Here is a 17,352-nt window from a genome sequence, read left to right as displayed (position 1 = left end):
ATTGCATGGATGTCACAAATTTATTAAAATACTTTCGCTGTGTAATTGATTATTTGGGAGTTCATTTGAATAGGAACTAAAACTTTAATAGTTTCAGAAGTCCTACCATCTTACTCCAGATTTACACATCTGTTTTCATCGGTAAAATGTTCAAAAGCACCTAAAGGATGCATTTAAAAAAGTATTTAGTCAGTTAAGATGCAGGTTAGTATCTAGTGGGATTTTCAAAAGTGTCTAAGCAAGTTAGGTGCTTAACTCCCATTGGTTTCAATTGGATTTATGTACCTAAACTTCTTAAGTATTTCTGAAAATTCCACTGGGGCTTATTTGCATCTCTTGGCACCCACATACCTTTAAAAATCTGGCCTTAAGTACTCAAGTCACTTTTGAAACTGGAACAAAGTCTCCTAAGTCACTTAGGTACTTTTGCAAATTTTACCCTAAGTCTGATAGTTTCTCCACTTTACTGGTCCTGGTGAATTCTCTTTTTGGCAGAAACAGGAACTAATTATGATGTCAACAACAGCATGTGATTCAGACAGTTTTGCTGGGAGGGAGACTCATTGAGGAGGTACAAATGTTAATTTTCTTTTAGGTTTTGTGAACTATTGAAGTTGAACATAGTTAACATTCAATAACACATGCAAATATTTTAATAAACTACTTGACTCCCACACTTTAAGATCCAGTATTTTGCTAACTGTCAGGGGTAGTAACACTTTGGCAGGGCAGTCCAAACACATTTTTCTAAGCCTACTTCATAGACTGATGATGAGAAGGAGAAATGTTCAACTCCTGCCATTATTTGTTTAAAAGTGCAGTCAAAAAAGTGGATTCGTTTCCTTTTATATAGTCTTTTCACCTTGAAAATCTGCTCCTATCCTTAGCACTAAATCTGCTTCCAAATACTTTACATTGCCAAAAAGCTGTGATATTTTAGAAGTTATACAACGAATGTATATAATGCCAAATATTCCCTGAGTATATATTTGCTGTTTATTTTATATTAATTCCATAAAGAAGTTAGCAGATCAATTTTTCATGCAGCAGGAGAATGTGTATGTTCATGTTAAAAGTCAGATTGAACGTTTACTTGGTCTTGAGTAAGGGTGTGGTGCCCAAGGAATTATGATTTAGACAGCTCTGAAGAGTGACAATTCCTCTGGGTCTCTTGTTGCACAAGCAGGGGAATATGCTGTGTAGATCCGCTACCAGATGCGGCACATGATCCCTTTAAGTCCAATGAGCTCTGCTGGCCGGCACATTAACGAGACAAGTAGGGATAGAGCCATTACGTGGAGAGTAGGGAACATTTAGGCACAGATTTTTAAAGGTATTTAGACATTGCTGCACTCAGAGTTGCAATGCCAGAAGTCTTTTATTTTCAAAAGGGATTTCGGCACCAGTGACAATGGGATTTAGACTTCTAGATGACTACATCACTTTTGAAAATGAGACTTAGGCATTGCAATGCTGAACAAAGCAATGCCAAAATACCTTTGAAAGTCTGGACCTTAGCCCCTGGTCTCTTCCCGTACCCTGAAAGAAAGGGCAGGGTGGGCTGTGGTGCAAAGGTTTGTAGTCTAGTCTAATGGCATTTTCCTTTCATGTGCAGTTTCATAGGACTGCTTCATAACCTAGGCCTAAATGAGCAAAATCCCACATTTGCCTGTGTAGCTTGATGTTTGTGTGTGTAAATCAGGCAACTACACTTGCAAATGGCTATTTATATGTGAAAGTGTGGGATTTTGCCTACATGGTGGGTGCACATAAATTTTGCATGGTGCTTTGAAAACCATGGCCCTGTAGGAGTCAGCTGGTAGCATCTTCACCCAAGCTCAGAGACATGATACCACATCAGAAATCAAGTTCAGTATACTGAGGGCTGGCTCTTTAATTTTTCATTTGTGCCATCAAAACTGCCAGAAATGTCAGACTTCCGTGATCAGGACAAGCAGTCATGATCCTTCCCAGCAAGAAGTTCAGGGTGAGCTAAAAACTCTGTTTTAAAAAATGGTAATAACTGCAGGGAAGATTCAGGCCCATTTATCTGCTATTTGAGTCTTGCTATGGCTAATTAGCTGTCCCACTCACTACAGATCTGCATCCCCTGCCATCCATATCAGAAATACACCATATGTAATTTAATCTCTTGATTGTATTGCTAATGTGCTGTGATAAAGCAGTAACAATATTGAACGATACAGAGGTTGTGCTGTTAAAACAGATGCTACTGTCATATTCTCCTGAGTGAACTGCATAGGAAACTGATTGGAAGACAGTCTTATATCTTCACTTAGTGTAAGAGAGAACTTCCAGTACATTTCCAGACTGCAATTTAGCAAGGGCTCTTTCAGAATTTTGATAATGGATTAAATTGTTTTGAGCACAAAAATATAAAGCATCTCCTCCTACTGACTAAAATTTATAACTGTGGCTTACATAGTAGCTTAGTAGTTCACATATGGCTTATGTCAATGGCAGAAACCATGTTATTTTCTAAATCACATTGATTTGTTATGTGGTACTGAAAGATCTTAAACAGAATCATTGGCTATAAATTACAGCATCTAGTCTTCTATGTTCTTATCTGTGTTTCAGATCCATCAAAATGAGCCTAGGACTCAAGTCTTCTATGTACACAATGCTACTAGTCAAAGAATCAGAACTAAGACCATTCAATTTCCTCCCTTTTTGGAGTCAGGCCAGGCTGACATTTTCCTTTCTGTTAGTTTTGGCAAAGAGGAAAGAGAGGGGAAACTTTACTGCTCTGCTACGGATGGATTTTTTATTTTGTTTTTATTAAAAATGTTGAAACATGGGCCCTATGTCAAAATTATTTTATTATTGAAGGCTGGGTGGGGTGAATGAACTGGCAACAGTTCAGAAAGCCATTAACAGTGCTGATAACGGAGAATCCTATTCAGCCTCTACAGTGCAGCAACGTTTAATTGCAATAAATTTTACTACAATCTGGTGACTGATATGCACAGTTAATGAATCGGTACAGATTCAAAGGTTAATCTGCTGGGAGGTAACAAGCTCTGCCCATCTGATACTGTAACCAAAATATGATATTTGTTAGTTACATGATGATATTTTTTGGGCATGAAACAGAAAGAATGAGCTTTTGTTGGCTGCAGATTTGTTAGGTCTCCAAGACCAAAACACTGAAAAAGCAACAACCCTAACAGTGATTCTTGAACCACGTACAAAACTTAAGTATATTAGAGGTGAAACGTGATCCCCTGAATAAAATGGATTGTTCAGCATCAAAGAACTTACATGAGAAACAGAGTGTTCCATGAATAAAGCTTGCACACGTGTCAGAAAGCCCTCACACCCCAACCAGCCTTTCTTAGTGCTAGTCCCCTAGCCAGTTATAAACAAGAAATGGGCAGAATTTTCTTAGGGACCACAGGGGCAAACTAGACAAGTGAACTTGAAAGTGTGAAACTATTAATGTTGAGACCTCCTTTACTAATTAGCAGTATTATAACCAGACATGCCATACCCATGAAAAAACCTCAGAAATTGGGCTTGTTTTTGGCTTAATTGGCTTGTGAGTTGCTTGTTGGCTAGTTTTTGGCTTGTAGCTTGTTGTGGCTTGTTGCTTCTTTTTTTTTTTTTTAATCAGCTCCTGGCAAGCAGGGACAAGGGGCAAGTAGGGACAAGGGGGAGAGAGAGTCAAGAGTGTACAGGGGGCCCACCATAGTCCCAGACAGGGGTGATCTAGTCACATATAGTGTTGGGGTTCTTAGGGATTGGCTTGTTTTGGCCTTGTTTTGAAATGGGATTAGCTTGATTTTTGGCTTACTGTGAAAGTCGGAGTGCTTATTTACCGCGTGAAAGTTGGCAACTGTGATTATAACCCACTCAGGCACCCCTCCAAACCCAACATTTGAGAGCAATGGTGAAAGCAAGGAAAGTGATCGAAAAAAGAGGAAGGATGGCTCAGGAGTTAGATTGTTATTCTCAGATGCTGGAGACCTGCATTTAATTCCCTGCTCTGCCACACACTTCTTGTGTGACCTTTGGCACGTCTCTTAGCCTCTCTGTGTCTCTGTTCTCCATCTGTAAAATGGGGATGATAGCTCTTCCCTGCCTCACCAGGGTGTTCTGAAGGTAAACACATTAATGATTATGAGACCTGCAGACACATTGACCATATAGGTACCTATGATAGAGAGACAATGTGCTATTGGAAGCATTCTCATTGTTTGTTTGTTTTTAAAAATAAGGCCTCAGTTCTGCATTGAGACCCATAAGGCCAACGCCCCTCCCTCCCCACACACTGAAATTCTGCACAATTCTCAGTGCAGGATCAGGGCCTACATAGCTGATACCATCGGAAGCAAGGGGTGAGTCGTTGAGAATAAAGGATAAAAGCTAGCGGTGGCAGCATGGGCTGGTCACATGAGCACTGGACTGTAAATCAGGCAGACCCAAGCTCTAACACCAGCTGTGCGACTCACTTGTGGTGTGGTGTGGCCTTTTGCAAATCACTTCATTTCTTTGCCACCATTTGCCCAACTGTCTAACAGGCATAGTAATGTGTATTGACCCACCACCCAGCAGCGTTCTGCGGATTCATTTGTTAATAGTCATAGCACACTCTGAACAGTTGATGGTGTGCTGGTCTTGCTGAGTAACCACACCATGAAACTGTTGCTACCTTTGTCTTTCCTGTCCCCTTCCCCGACTCTATAGTTATAATCCACTTGTGAATGTCAGGTTAAATTTAGACTGACATTCTTCAAGGTGGGGATGATGTTCTTACATGGTTTGAGGGGGCCTTCTAGGCACTCAAAAAAGATGATGAATAGTATAATAATATAATAAATAATAATAGTAATAATTGTCTATAAGTGTATTAGTAATGTGAACTTCTCCATGGCAAAACCAAGTAGATATTGTAGTTTGATATTTATGCAACTCTGAGGAGGGGTTAATAGCTCTTACATAGAGTTTTGCAGCAGTAGAGCTCCAAGTAAAGTACTTGACAAAGAAGGTGTCATTATCTCCATTTAAAGACAGGGAGACTGAGATATTAAGTGACTTGCCCAAGGTCATCCTGGAGGCCAATAGCAGAGTCACAAATAGAACCCATATCTCTGGAGTCCCGCTCCAGTGTGCGATCCACTAGGCCATACTGCCTCTCCTTAAGACATAAATCTTCCTCCTCTCTGTAGATGTGTGAGTTGGATATAGAAAAAGGAAATTAGGCCATATTCATTCTGACTGAAGCAAGGAGGTGAAGCCTGCATCTCAGTGTACCAGTGTGGACTGTTGCACTTCAGGAACAAACACTGTCTGCTTTCCCTCACAGGTTATGTCAAGAAAAGGCAACTTTAGTTCATACCAGGAGCCCCACCAATGGAGGCTGTCAAAGAATAAGCACATTACTGGCCACCTTTTGGGACATTTTTCACTAAGTGTTTGCAACGTGCCTACCACAGTGGGGCCCCAGTGTCATTTGGGTCCTCTAAGTCCAACTGCAATATTTTTTATTGTTATTAATCTATCCCCGATGGACCAACAGCTGCCACTGGTACCCGCAGCTACTAGCATAAACCAGAGGTGAGTCCCATCTGCAATGTATGAAGGTTCGCAGCCAACACCAAGAATTCTCCCTTTAGCACTGTAACTTGTGAAAGGAAAAAAGGAATTAATGTCAAGAGCCCAGACCTTGGATCTGAACAGCTCCAAACATTGTAGGGGTCATTATCCAGATCCAAACCCCAGTATTTCACTTCTGGCTGATCTCTATCAGTTAAAGTATTTACTTTGCCTGGGGAAAGTCTCTTCCTTCTGTGCCCTTGTGAGACCCACTTCTGTGACAAATAGATGGTAATTAAGGTAACTGAGAAAGGTTAATCAAATTACAGATATTTAGATATTTTTTATCTAAAAATCTGGGCCAGATTTTTAAAGGTATTTAGATGCCTAAAGACGCAGATGGTGCTTTTGAAAATCCTACAAGGTGCATTGAATTTTAAAATTACATGAGTCCATCTTTCACGTGTCTTTTGTGCCTTTTGCTAGGAAAAAATATTTGGTCAAGATTTTCAAAAGTAACTGGTGACTCTAGGTACCTCAAATTTTTGGGTGCCAAATTTGAGATATTTCGAGGGGCATCAGAAAGTGCTGAACACCCGTCATTTGAAATATCGCCCCCTTTTAAGATGTCTCAAATTAGCCACCCAGGTATGGAGGTATCCATACTCACTAGTTGCTTTTATGGATCTTCAGCATTTTGTATTTAAATAAAAGTCTTCTCTCTCACCATCAATCTTCTGTGGTAGCACTGACATGAGTCCTCATAATGCTGGAGTTGTGGTGAAATCACAATAATTTCTTTAAAAGAAAAGGAGTACTTGTGGCACCTTAGAGACTAACCAATTTATTTGAGCCTCCTGAAGGATGACCCAACACTCTCACAAATCTTGGGAGACAGGCCAGTCCTTGCCTACAGACAGCCCCCCAACCTGAAGCAAATATTCACCAGCAACCACATACCACACAACAGAACCGCTAACCCGGGAACCTATCCTTGCAACAAAGCCCGTGGCCAACTGTGCCCACATATCTATTCAGGGGACACCATCACAGGCCCTAATAACATCAGCCACACTATCAGAGACTCGTTCACCTGCACATCCACCAATGTGATATATGCCATCATGTGCCAGCAATGCCCCTCTGCCATGTACATGGGTCAAACTGGACAGTCTCTACGTAAAAGAATAAATGGACACAAATCAGATGTAAAGAATTATAACATTCATAAACCAGTCGGAGAACACTTCAATCTCTCTGGTCACACGATTACAGACATGAAAGTTCCGATATTACAACAAAAAAACTTCAAATCTAGACTCCAGTGAGAAACTGTTGAATTGGAATTCATTTGCAAATTGGATACAATTAACTTAGGCTTGAATAGAGACTGGGAGTGGCTAAGTCATTATGCAAGGTAACCTATTTGCCCTTGTTTTTTCCTATACCCCCCTCCCCCAAGCTGTTCTTGTTAAACCCTGGATTTGTGCTGGAAATAGCCCACCTTGATTATCATACACATTGTAAGGAGAGTGATCACTTTAGATAAGCTATTACCAGCAGGAGAGTGGGGTAGGGGGAGGTATTTTTTCATGCTTTGTGTGTATAAAAAGATCTTCTACACTTTCCACAGTATGCATCCGATGAAGTGAGCTGTAGCTCACGAAAGCTTATGCTCAAATAAATTGGTTAGTCTCTAAGGTGCCACAAGTACTCCTTTTCTTTTTGCGAATACAGACTAACACGGCTGTTACTCTGAAACAAATAATTTCTTTGTAACACAACATGATGCCATAAACAAAGAAGCATAACATCAGGATCACACAGTGGAGACAAGGTGTGATATATCCGTATCGATCTATCTCTATGTCTATCTTTACAATAAGAAAGAGAACACAAAATTACTGGCAAAATAAATTGCTTTTTGTACAGATGTTATTTTATGTTGTTTGCTTTAGAGTCTATCTCTGAGTTTGCTTTTACTGTGATAAGACATTAGCTGTTTTCAGCAGGTAGGGATAAGTTTGTACTAGAGAGGGTATGAATTTGTCTAGGATACAGATACAGTACCTTTGGTACTTATCTACCACTGTGCAAAACAAAATTAGGTCTGCTTCTTTGGCACAAGAAACAGGTGCAATGTTTCTTCTTTGTCTTTGTCTGACATGAAAGATCCTAGCACCTCTGTACTCCACGCCTGTGTCCTTTGGAGTAAAGCTCCTTCCGTTGGTTCTCCGCACATACTGGCAGATGGTCAACTTCTTTCCTTGGCTTCGCCAATGACAATACTCTGTGCTTCATTGTTTACTTTGTGTATTTGTGTCTGACACGATTTTCCTTGAACACAGAGAAAAGTACACAGTCCTCTGGTACGAGTAAAACAAGTTGCCTGCAGACATTATGCAAGTTAATGTTGCAGTAGAGACTGACTCGGGGATGTCACAATTCATTTTGTTAAATCCAGGATTGTCTTTCTCCTTTGTCAGGATCTCTTGAACAAGGGAAGGAGGACAAAACTCTCAAATTATGATTGGATTCTTGCATCAACCACAATGTGCTCCTACATATTTGACAGAACCCTGATACCAGTTATTTCACAGATTGATGCTGTCCTGATCTCTTTTATGTGTCTTTATGTCCTGCTAAAAGAAAAGGAGTACTTGTGGCACCTTAGAGACTAACCAATTTATTTGAGCATAAGCTTTCGTGAGCTACAGCTCACTTCATCGGATGCATTCAGTGGAAAACTGCTAGTTCTCCAACTGGTTAACAAGCATGTGTTCTTTCCCACAAAAGACAACAGCAAGTGACATGCATACCTCTACTTGATTTGACCCTTTCCACATTGACGGTAGCATCTCATGAAAAGATAGCCTACTGACCAGAAGCAGCATCACTCTGGAAAGAAAAAAGCAAATTTATCTATGATGGGAGAGACTTTTCAGCTCATTACATGCTAAATGAGCTGAAATCTGAAAATCTGACCCTGCCTAGAGAAATCAAATGCACTATAGAATGGACATCAAGTGTCATATTTTTAGCACAAATGTCCCATAGTTAGTACAGCCAAGATTTTCAAAAAGTGATGAGATTTTAGGTCCCTCCATTTTTGGTTACTCAACCTGTGACACTTTGAAATGGCTTGATTTTCAGGAATTGTTGAGTATTCCAATTGGCCTATATATCAGGTAATATTGTGTTAAGTAGAAAGTTTGTGATAATTTCAAATATTATCTAATGTCTCCAGAACTCATCCAACAGAAAAAAAAGAATATTTCACATGGATGTAATATTAGCTACGCTAATAACAGGCTTACATTTTCTTTGCCAGAACATGTAATGCTGTCCTGTGTTGGTACTGATGACATAAGATAAAGTTCATAGCTTGTAAAGTTCATCATGTCAGTTTCACCTATAGAAGAAGTTGTGACAGTGAGAAGTCATGTATGGCATTATAGATTTGTTTTATACCACACATTCAGATTTTTTTATTGGCCTTGAGTTTAGAGAAAATCTACACAGGAAACCAAAGTGCAAAACTAACACAACCAGATCGGACATAAAATGTAGATTGAAATAGTTCTGTGATCTCAGTTTACCAGAAATTCAAATTAAGATATCAAAACAGGACAAGAGGAGGGAAATAAAGAGAAAACTTTAGCATGATCAAATTGCAGCTCTGGTCAAAGATTTGCCTGTGCAGTACAATAAGTTCTTACTGTCTATGGAACTTCAGAGAACTCAGTATCCTTTGCCTGCTCTTTGAAGTCACCAAGACACCATTGCCTGTGATAAAAGAGTTTATTTATAACTTGCTTGGTTTATGTCTTTTCCCACTAAACCAGCAGGCTTTCCAAGGTTTGGGGATATAATTTCAAGGCCTGTTAAACCTCTGTCAAAGTTTTGTTGCTCCCCTAAGGAGCCCGACTATCCAACATTCTGTTTGCTGTGACAGTGCTTCATGTGAAAGCATTCAGAAAACTGACAGCTTGAAGTACTAGAGTTTTTGTAACTCAAAGTGGCATTTAATCTGAAAAATAACATTAGCAAATCAGCATATAATTGGCTTTTTACTTCCTGTCCTCCTCACCTCCCATGCCCCCTTTGCTTTCCTAAGAGATAAGTCAAAGCATGATGCAGTAAGTTCCTGATCTCTGTGGAAGGATGATACTTTTACCTAACCCAGCAAAGCTTAATATGCAGCAATTGAGGATTATATTATGGTTCTAAGTGCTACAGAAAACCACTAACATAGATTATAATAAATATAGTAACAATATATTAGGATAATACAAATGAGAGATCCTGTCTAATAAATGTTTCTCACTGTGCATATTTTTATGACTCTGTCACGGTTGTGATGTTGGTATTAATCAACAAATACTTCTCTCTTATTTTTATATGCAGTGCAATTGTAGGCATATCAGTCCCAGGATATTAGAGAGACAAGGTGAATGAGGTAATATCCTTTATTGGACCAGAAATTGTTTCAATAAAATATATTGCTTCACCTACTTTGCCTCTCTCTTATTGTTAGACATTCATGTCCTGTAATGTCTTCACAGTAATTGCTTCACTGATGCCACTAGCTAACTTGTACCTTCAATTAGAAATATCCAGACTAAAAATGCATTCAAAGAACAAACTGCTGTTCTCAGATCCACAGAGTAGATCCCAGCTGGTAGTCTGCTGTCCAACATGCACAGAATCCCAGTGATGTGCATTTGAAGTTTTGAAAGCAGAATATTAGAGTTCAGAACTGTCATCTTGATTTCAGGGCAGAATTTTGAATGTGTTATTTGTTCCTTCAGGTCTCACCAATGAATGACAGCAGTGAGCTTGGTGGACATTGTTCTGGCCAGTTTATAAACTACTGTAATGACAGAAGAATGTAAAAAATTGGAAAATGGTTTTGGTTCACATAAGCACCCAAAATTTCACATGGATAACTAAACCTTCAGGCCTCCAAAACCAAGCTCAAAATCTCATGAGAACAGGCTAATGTGCAATTCTCAGTAATTCCTTATCTTGGTCAGGCAAGAACTGCCACTCATTATATTTCAGAATTTTATGTTCTTGTATGGAGAAGTGTAAAAATGAAAAATAAGGTAACTGAATATTTCAATTGGTTTAAAATGGGTTTGGCTTTAGAAAGGGATAATTAGCTAAATGGGGGGGCTTTCTTTTTTATTCCAAACTACTGTAGTTCACTCATTCATATTATAACTCTTAAAAATGGGAATTGAGGGAACACTATTAGATTGCTTATAGCTAATGGTCAGACAACCACGTAGTAATTAAATCCAACAGAGAAGATATCAACCATCCTAGCAGTGTAAGAAAGAAACTTAGAAAGAGAAGAGAATCAAGAGTCAACAATCTGCCAGTTTTACCAAATCCAAGCATTCAAAAATCACAACTCAAGTCACATAAAATCTTGAGATTTGCTTAAAACTCATGCGATTTTAAAATAACATTACATTTGGGGTTCCTTTTATTTGCCTTTGGGTTTTTGAGCCTTTTGGGTTCATGTTTCCAAGGCTGGAATAAGGGCTGGAAATGGGGGTGGGAGGGATGAAAGAGCAGGGAGCTGAGTTTCTCACATAGTCGCTTGATTTCAGGAGTTGGGCCTTTAAGAAAAACACCAAATGTCATGAGATTCATTATAAAAACATGAAAGCTGGCAACACACGTCTAGAGATAGTTGGATACATGTTTAATATTGTGAGGCCCTTAGATAATAAGATGATTAGTGACACAGATATGTCAACAACTAACTAAATACAGGTAACCAAATAGCAAAACAACTAAATGCAATGCAACCTTAAGAGCAGTAGAGAAAATACAGAGAAGAAATCAGAAAGAGAAGAGTAGACATTAATAAGATGATAGAGATGTTACATTTGAATCCGTTTGAAACATACTAACTACTTGCTTCAGTCATAAAATAATCTTAATAACACTGATGCCTATAATGTCACTGTAGCCATAAAATAGCTAATCAATAAATAATGTAATGGTCATATACTTTGAGCTCAATCCATAGCCTAACGGAAATCTTTCCATTGAGATCTGTAGGCTTTTGATCAGGTCCTTTGTGGACGTGAGAGTAGGAAAAAGTTTTAATCCTGGCTCTGCCGCTGATATGCCATATGGAACTGGGTAAGCCACGTCACCTCTCCATGAGGCCGATTCTCAGCTGGTGTCACTGCTCTGCTGAAGTCAATCAAGCTGTGACAACTGACACCAACCTTAGATCTGCCCTCATGTCTCTGTTTCTCCATCTCTAAGATACTGCGTATCTGCAGCACAGGAGTATTGTGTGAGGCAATATTTGTAAAGCGCTTCGTGATCATTGGATGAAAAGTGCTATAAAAGGCCAAGTATTGTTATATGTCCTCAGTGTTAGTATTATTAACTAATAATCTCTCCATATTACCCAAACTGTTAAATCACAATGTGAAGTATTTTGCTTTGTGCCAGTGTATTGACAAAAAATGTATTGACTATTTCCTGCTTTGATGTCACAGTGCCTGAAACATATTATTTTGGAAAATAAATACTCTGTCACCATGGCTGTGTCTGTTTGTATTGTGTATCTATTCAAATAAGGAATTGCTTTTGCCATGTGGTTGCACCCATGGCTGACTTAGGTAGTGACAGCTTTGGAAGTCCACTTATATTTTAATCAGGAAATGACTCAGTATTTTTGAAGTTTTACTTCAAAGCCCATTCCCTTACAATTTGCTAAAAATGACATCATAGCTTTAGAATGTTAAACAATTGCGCTGAGCCCAGAACTTTCTGCTGAGTGTGCGCTTTACCTGTTCAGTTTTAAACTGATATTTTTCATGCCATTTGTAAACATATCCCATGCTGCTATTTGTCATACCCTGGAAACTAGGAACTAGAGAGATATACATGTTTCCCAGGTCGATGAAACCTTTTCCAATAATGCATAGCATACTACTTTATGTTCCAGTACATATAATTTGCCTGAAGTGTCTTAGAATTAGTGGAGTTACGGTTTTATGAATCTCTTGATACTGTGTCCCAGTATTGTGTTAGCTGGAACGGAATCCCTTCAAGCAAAGGTGGTGATAAAAAAAGATGTCAACCAATCAAAATCGTTTCAACAAATGGTCAAATGACAGTGGAAAGGGAAATACTTGAACAAAGCAAAGTTAATATAGCCCAGAACCAATGCAAATGTAGTCCCTGGGGAAGACTATTTGAGGAAACACTATATTTTTGGCATACTGCACTTTATTGCATGCTCCACACCTTTTTTTCACAAAGCCACTGTATATTTCAGTTTGAAAATCTAAAATGTAAAGTCTTATACTTAGCAGGAGTTGAAAAAATACAGGAGATTTAAAACATCAAGAGTTCTGCTGTGTGCATACAGATTTTTTTAAATTTGGGGGGGGGAGGGCAATTGTATGTGATGCACAGGATCCATCACAGAAAGAAAAAAGGCAGATAGTGCATTCACTTTCTAGGTTGGATAATATGAAATTACTGGATTTTTTAATAACTGGAGCATACTATGTTTGTAGGTGCTATTGTAACAAATAAATAGTAATGATCATCAGATACATTCGTACTGTGAACAACTTTGACATCACAATGCATGGATCTTGGGGAAATCATTGGACTCCCTGAGCTGAGCCCCCATGCACATTCCATTGTCCCTTTAGAAGAATGATCTGGAAAAGTCTGCAAGAGGAAACTCTCAGGTGAGACCCATAGTGTAAGCATGGTTTCTGTGACTGGTAGCATAGATATTGTAGAACATGGATCTATGGTGGTTCATAAAACAAATACCTAAACCAGATAGATGGCTTGTTGCAGCAGCACATTTAAGCAACACTAATCATATTAATCCCTCCCTGCCTCTTGACCTGTAAAATAGAGTATTGATTTTAAACCTGCACTGCCTGTCCCTGGCAAGCAGCAATGTGGAGATTCTTGGAAGTGCTGGAACCCAGAAGACAGCACTGAGAGGCTTCTGTAATTTAAATAGGTGGTTAGGGCTGTTTAAATTACAGCAGGGGGCTTCTCCAACTCCTAGCACAATCCAGATTGGAAGAGTGCAAAAGGTAGCTTAAAGCCACTTTAGCTATCTCTCCCTCTGGGTTGCAAGTTTTGTGCTGCCCCTTCCTTAGAGGGGCAGCAGAGGCGCTCAACCTAGATATTTACCTGATCACACATTACTACCAGGGAGCCAAAGGTAATTCTTCCATAGATAGAAAAGGAGTACTTGTGGCACCTTAGAGACTAACCAATTTATTTGAGCATAAGCTTTCGTGAGCTACAGCTCACTTCATCGGATGCATACTGTGGAAAGTGTAGAAGATCCTTTTATACACACAGAGCATGAAAAAATACCTCCCCCGACCCCACGCTCCTGCTGGTAATAGCTTATCTAAAGTGATCACTCTCCTTACAATGTGTATGATAATCAAGGTGGGCCATTTCCAGCACAAATCCAGGGTTTAACAAGAACGGCTTGGGGGAGGGGGGTATAGGAAAAAACAAGGGGAAATAGGTTACCTTGCATAATGACTTAGCCACTCCCAGTCTCTATTCAAGCCTAAGTTAATTGTATCCAATTTGCAAATGAATTCCAACTCAGCAGTCTCTCGCTGGAGTCTGGATTTGAAGTTTTTTTGTTGTAATATCGCAACTTTCATGTCTGTAATCGCATGACCAGAGAGATTGAAGTGTTCTCCGACTGGTTTATGAATGTTATAATTCTTGACATCTGATTTGTGTCCATTTATTCTTTTACGTAGAGACTGTCCAGTTTGACCAATGTACATGGCAGAGGGGCTTTGTTGGCACATGATGGCATATATCACATTGGTGGATGTGCAGGACAGTCTCTACGTAAAAGAATAAATGGACACAAATCAGATGTCAAGAATTATAGCGTTCATAAACCAGTCGGAAAACACTTCAATCTCTCTGGTCACACGATTACAGACATGAAAGTTGCAATATTACAACAAAAAAACTTCAAATCCAGACTCCAGCGAGAGACTGCTGAATTGGAATTCATTTGCAAATTGGATACAATTAACTTAGGCTTGAATAGAGACTGGGAGTGGCTAAGTCATTATGCAAGGTAACCTATTTGCCCTTGTTTTTTCCTACTCTCCCCCCCCCCCCAGACATTCTTGTTAAACCCTGGATTTGTGCTGGAAATGGCCCACCTTGATTATCATACACGTTGTAAGGAGGGTGGTCACTTTAGATAAGCTATTACCAACAGGAGAGTGGGTTTGTGTGTGTGGGGCGGGGGGGGGGAGAGAAAACCTGAATTTGTGCTGGAAATGGACCACCTTGATTATCATACACATTGTAAGGAGAGTGATCACTTTAGATAAGCTATTACCAGCAGGAGAGTAGGGTGGGGGGAGGTATTTTTTCATGCTTTGTGTGTATAAAAAGATCTTCTACACTTTCCACAGTATGCATCCGATGAAGTGAGCTGTAGCTCACGAAAGCTTATGCTCAAATAAATTGGTTAGTCTCTAAGGTGCCACAAGTACTCCTTTTCTTTTTGCGAATACAGACTAACATGGCTGTTACTCTGAAATCTTCCATAGATGTGTGGGAAGAATACACAGGGGCTACTGAAGGATGAATCAGGTCATGAGCTTCTTCACCAAAAGAAAAACAGAACACAAAACGGTGAGGGCTGAGCCTCAAAAGATTTGGCAGCTGGATATCCCCACTCGTTGGCTTACCTTAGATTTGAAAATTGGGCTGCAATTGTTGTGAGATCAGGTTTTCTGTTCAGGTTTCCAGAAATGGCTAGTTTCTGCAGGCTGCAGATACTTCAGGAACAGACTTTTAAGCAGCGTTTCAGCACTTCAGCTTCCAGAAGAAATGAGGAAATTCCGAGTTGTGCCAAAATTTTAAAATAAATATAACTTTTTCAAATCAGTTATTTCTGAGTTTTGTATCCAGGGTCAGCCCTCTTCTTACTTTATCGAAACTCGCTCTGAATTGAACCAGGATTCAGTTCTGGACTATGCCTATCCTTGTTTGCTCAGCCGATACCTCTATGGGGCCTAGCTCTACGGACCTTTCTCAGACATAACTCCCATTGATTTCAAGGCTTTTATTGTCTCAATCATTTGTTTGATTTTTGCCCCAATATATTTCTTTTCTAAATCATTCCATTTCCTTGACACTAGTAAGCTGGATGTCCTGTATGCTGCTTTGTCCATTAGTAAGATGCATATACTCTCGCAGAGGTGGAGTACAGAAGTTGACTTTGCAGGCCACTGAGGTTGGTGGAAGGGACTCGGTAGTGTAGATACATACATTATTAGATCGACTTAACATGGCTTATGTCAACCTAAATTTGTAGTGTAAACGAGGCCTTACAGATTGCAAGATTACACACAATTGTGCTACTCTGAACTAACTGTTGGTGGATAAGTGGTACCTTGCTTTCTTATCTGTGGACACAGCAAAGTTAATACATCATGTTTTAAAATACTTCATGAAGAATCAGCACATTGTTGATGACTCCATGTTATTGTATCAGCATTTCTGGTATTAAAACACCTTTCTCACCAATACTCCTTTGCATAGACGGTTGTTTCACAATTGCAAGTGGCATGAGGAGAAATTAGCAACACAGTAGAGGAGTCGGGAATAAAGTTCTGCACTAACTTCAACCCAAGGTGATCCTTATGTCACATGTTCAGATCCTCAGATCTATAGAAAGGGAATCATAGCATCTTTACATACTATTATGGGCCCTGATTTTCCTCTCATTTACTCAGACTTTTCTTTCTTTCTTTCTTTCTTTCTTTCTTTCTTTCTTTCTTTCTTTCTTTCTTTCTTTCTTTCTTTCTTTCTTTCTTTCTTTCTTTCCTTCACCCTCGGATACACAGGGTGTCCACCAGTTTCTGCCATTTATTTCAGTCTTGCGCTGGTCTTTTCAGGCTGCTGAGTGTCAGCTCATAGTTTTATATCAGTATAACTCCACTGACTTCACTGTAATTGCTCCAGATTTATATCAGTATGAGAGGAGAATTAAGTCTCTAATATTTTTCCTGGTGTTTGTCTTTGTTTCTATATGGAGCTATTCATATGACATGCTAGTAAAGAGCTCTTTGCAGTAAACTCTCCTTAGCTACCCTCTAGCAGGCAGCAGATATTGTGCTCCCCAAAGGGATTCTGGCTTGCCCTGGGCAGCAGTACAAGAGAAGGAAGTTCTTGTCCTCTCCCATACTTCCATGCCCACAGCCAGAATTTGGCTTGTAGTACAGTGGGAGGACGGGGGGGTGGGGGGGGGATCTTGTTCTATTAATTTTACAGCTTTTTAATGATTAAACTGAATTCTTCTGATTTTGGATTTTACCAGTCTATTTCCAGGACATCAAAAAACCTGGTCAAACAAATGAGGTTCAGATCATTTGGGGAAGAGTTGAGAAAGATACTTACACTGTGGTTTGGGGAGCACTTTTCTGTGACTTGGTAAAGAAAGAGTCTTACTTAAGTAGTACTTGTACAAATAGGGTTGTACTATATGTTGTATTCATTTGTTCTGTCAGCACATTTCTGAACAGGTTACCAAGAGAAAGCATCATTTTACATTCTCATCTTTTATTAGAATTCTGAATGATCTCAAAAAGGCTTGGGGACCCCACATAATCTAGTCATGGTGAAACATCAAAGTAGGCAGGAGATTAACAGTGTAGACAGGCACATGGATCTCAGGGAGAACTTCAAACAGCATAAGTGATTTGGTCCATCTAAAGTTCCCCA

Source organism: Caretta caretta, chromosome 2 (assembly GCF_965140235.1).
Source record: "Caretta caretta isolate rCarCar2 chromosome 2, rCarCar1.hap1, whole genome shotgun sequence".
Classification (NCBI taxonomy): Eukaryota; Metazoa; Chordata; order Testudines; family Cheloniidae; genus Caretta; species Caretta caretta.
The sequence above is the reverse complement of the archived record's forward strand: the minus strand, read 5'-3'. Positions refer to the sequence as shown.